This window comes from Schistocerca serialis, chromosome 12, assembly GCF_023864345.2.
Source record: "Schistocerca serialis cubense isolate TAMUIC-IGC-003099 chromosome 12, iqSchSeri2.2, whole genome shotgun sequence".
Lineage (NCBI taxonomy): Eukaryota > Metazoa > Arthropoda > Insecta > Orthoptera > Acrididae > Schistocerca > Schistocerca serialis.
The window spans coordinates 164022076-164026025 of record NC_064649.1 but is presented as its reverse complement, the minus strand read 5'-3'; positions in this window follow the sequence as shown (position 1 = coordinate 164026025).

The window sequence follows — 3950 nt, the reverse complement described above, 5'->3', positions numbered from 1 at the left end:
TTTCCACTCTCGAATAGTGCGTGGGAAGAATGACTGTCGGTAAGCCTCTGTACAGGCTGTAATTCCTCGAATTTTCTCATCGTGGTCAATACGCGAGATGTACGTGGGCGGAAGTAATACGTAGTCCGTCTCCTCCTGTACAGTGCTGTCGCGTAATTTCAACAGTAAACCTCTCCGTGGTGCACAACGCCTCTCTTGTAACGTCTGCCGGTGGAGTTTGTTCAGCGTCTCCGTAACGCTCTCTCGCCAGAGACACGATCCCGTGACGAACCGCGCCGCTCTTCGTTGGACCTTCTGTATCTCCTCCATCAGTCCTACCTGATAGGGATCCCAGATAGGTGAACAGTATTCAAATATCGGGCTAACAAGTGCCTTGTAAGAAACTTCTTTCGTGGATGAGTTACATTCCCTTAAGATTCTTCCGGAGGATCTGAGTCTGGTATCTGCTTTTCCCACTATCTGTTTCTTGTGGTCATTCGCTTAAGGTCCCCCTGCATAGTTACGCCTAGATAACTTACAGCAAACGCTGTCTCCTGCTGTTTGTCATCAATAGCGTGGCTGTACAGTAGTGGATTTCTTCTCATATGTAAGCGCAATTTGTTTCATTTACTTACGGTCAACTGCCAGAGCCTGCACCATTCATCAATTCTCTGCACGGTCGTTCTGCAAATTCTTACCATCTTCTGGCGTTGCTACTTTGGTATAGGCAACTGCATCATCTGCGAATAGCCTAAAAAGACCATCCGACGCTTTCTGCTGGATCATTTATATATATTGTAAACAGCAACGGTCCTATCACACTTCACTGTGGTACACCGGATATTACCTTTCGAGTTAATTCGTAAGGTTGAAATGGTCCTGTAACCACCTTTCATTAGTCCGGTAGCCCATTTTCACCAGCATTTCTCTTTCTTTTCCTTGTTTCTTCTTTCTCATAACTCTCATAGTGGTGTGATTGAATGAATGTGGTTGTGTGTCACGTCGCTAGACGGTGGCGCAGTCTGCTGCAGAAAGTCTGCGATAGTCGTACAGATTCAGCAGCAGTTGTACAGAATAGCCAACTCTGGTAGTGGTCAAGCAGGCAAAGAGGTCTGCGCTACTTGTGAGAAATCCACCTGCGTTAGGTTGGTGGCGGAAATGGCATCTTTGGGTTTTCCGGGCCACGCAGAGCGTGGAAGAGGCTGGAGAAGAAAAAGGGAGGCAGTCTGCCGCCGGTACGGGAAGCGTCCACAGCTGTGCTCCAGTCGAAGAAGCGTGAGTTAGACTGACCGCGTGGAGCGTTGTTACTTGGCGAGAGGAGAGCTGTTAGCTTTTGGGCTCGCTTTTCAACTCTGAAAGATTGCCTCGCCTTGTCGCAGCAAGGAATGCAAAACTTCGGCAGATTTTTCTTTTAGTAAATTTCTATAGCAGACTTGGATCCGCCGGAAGAGTGCTACACAAAGGTGTCGATAAGAAGTGAGCACTCGCTCCTGTATGAATGTCTGTTTGCCTTCAGCTGTGCCTGTATACGCTTTTATTTTCCTAATTATTAATAGCTTTGCCTTCTCGTAAATTTTCCTTGCTTTATGTATCTTTCGTCCGTGGGGAGCCAACCACGTGGTTGAACATTAGAGTTTGTCGGGCTACCGTCATCACTAACTGTCCGATCTCATGTTTGTTTTAAAGAACGATGTGATGTGATGTGATATTGTTGCAACTTGGCCACGATACCTAGAAATCGCGTCTCCACAAACCACGTGGGCACGCGGGTGTACTGCGAAACGTGTACCGTTCCACGAGTTATTGCGATCAATTATCAGGCAACAGCAGTTGTATGAATGATTCACACCAATGATTTTAGGTGTGGATTATAACGGTGAATGTATCGATGCTTTTCTTTAATGTTTTAGGAATTAATGTTATCAGGAATTGTGTACATGCCTCACATCCATGTCTTAGGAATAAATGATTTTATCTACAATTTTCTCTTGTATTCCGTGGTTACGTTTCTGCACGTAAGCCACTCACCTCGTAGCTTTCCCGTTAGCACATTTAACGCGTTTCCTTACGCACATGTGCAGTGATTAGTTTCCCCTTTTATTTTAAAAGGAATGTTTTAGATTAAGTCTTATTTTCAGGTGTGTTGCTGGGAGCTGATCTTATGCACAGTGTTCATGCATTTTCTAGTTTATTTTAAATGTTTGATTCTCGTGAACAGTGTACGGGCAATACTATTAATTACATCGCAACCCCTATGAGCGACATCACGACGTAAGCATTTTTATGAGTTTTTGGTCTGTGATCAAATTAATTTATTTTCCGACTCGACCAAACCTTTGATTAGTTGTATGGTTAGAGTCGGTGGCGACCCTAATCTTCTCACGTTAATTCCACAAGCAATAAGTAGTTCCATTCTCAATTATCTTAACGTAATAGCCCGTAGAAAGAGGTTAGTTACAAGGTTCGAACGTAGTACAATGTCCAGGACGACTAAAGCAGTCTACTGTAGCGTAACAGTCGAAGCAGCCCCGAACTGTGCACGGCGGTCTCGGCCGCTCCCGCTCCAGCCCTGGAAGCGGTGTACACAGAGCCGGCAGCCAGCTTCTCCAGGCGGTCGTGTACGCTTCCAGCGATACGGCTCCATCGGGGCTGCGCACTCCAGACGCTATCTCCAGCAGCGGCGGTTGGCCGGCGGCTGAAACTGATACCGTGTCTGCTCGAGGAGGCGGTGGGGGGGGGGGGGGGGGAGAGTTAGGAGGGCGTGGCCGCGTGGCGGTGCCTTTGATGTCTGCGGCTGACGAGAAGCAGGTCCCGCGAGACAGGGCCTGTCCGCTGGCTGCTCTCTCTCCACACCACCGACTGCCTGCGGGCAGTGGTACAGCACAGTGCAGGGGCAGCTCCAAGTCTGAACCATCCCGTGGCTCTCGGTGGAACAACGCCACAACAAGTGGAAAGCGCTACTTTGCTTTTGGTGTTAACCAGTTTTTGGTTTACAGGGCCATCGTCACGTATTTAATGACTATTTACAATGTTTGTAAACGACATTGGGAAAGAAGTTACACATCTAGGCTCTGAGCACTATGGGACTTAACATCTGATGAGGGAACCTCCCCATCGCACCCCCCTCAGATTTAGTTATAAGGTGGCACAGTGGATAGGCCTTGAAAAACTGAACACAGATCAATCGAGAAAACAGGAAGAAGTTGTGTGGAACTGTGAAAAAAATAAGCAAAATATACAAACTGAGTAGTCCATGCGCAAGATAGCCAACATCAAGGATAGTGTGAGCTCAGGAGCGCCGTGGTCCCGTGGTTAGCGTGAGCAGCCGCGGAGGGAGAGGTCCTTGGTTCAAGTCTCCCCTCGGGTGAAAAGTTTACTTTCTTTATCTTCGCAAAGTTATGATCTGTCCGTTCATTGACGTCTCTGTTCACTGTAATAAGTTTAGTGTCTGTGTTTTGCGACCGCACCGCAAAACCGTGCAATTAGTAGGCGAAAGGACGTGCCTCTCCAATGGGAACCGAAAACATTTGATCGCAAGGTCATAGGTCAACCGTTTCCTCCACAGGAAAACACGTCTGATATATTCTATACGACACTGGTGACGGCATGTGCGTCACATGACAGGAATATGTTGTCGATCCACCTAACTTGTACACTTGGCGAATGGGTAAAAAGATTCTTCTATCTTGCCCGATTTAGGTTTTCTTGTCGATGTGATAACCACTCCCAAAAAAGTGATGAAAACATAAGAGTTTGTCACATAAACTGCAACAAATGAATGCAACAGTTTCGCAGTCGCACAGTTCCCTCTGCTCTGTCAAAACATATGTTTTTAACGTTTTCAAATTTTTCTGTGTGTAGACCGTCAAATCTTGCATATGTCCAAGCAAACCTGAACATGTCCTGCAATTTTGGAGAGGGAAGTTGACTATGAATGAGTGCCTGAACTTTGATAATATTGTCTGAAAATA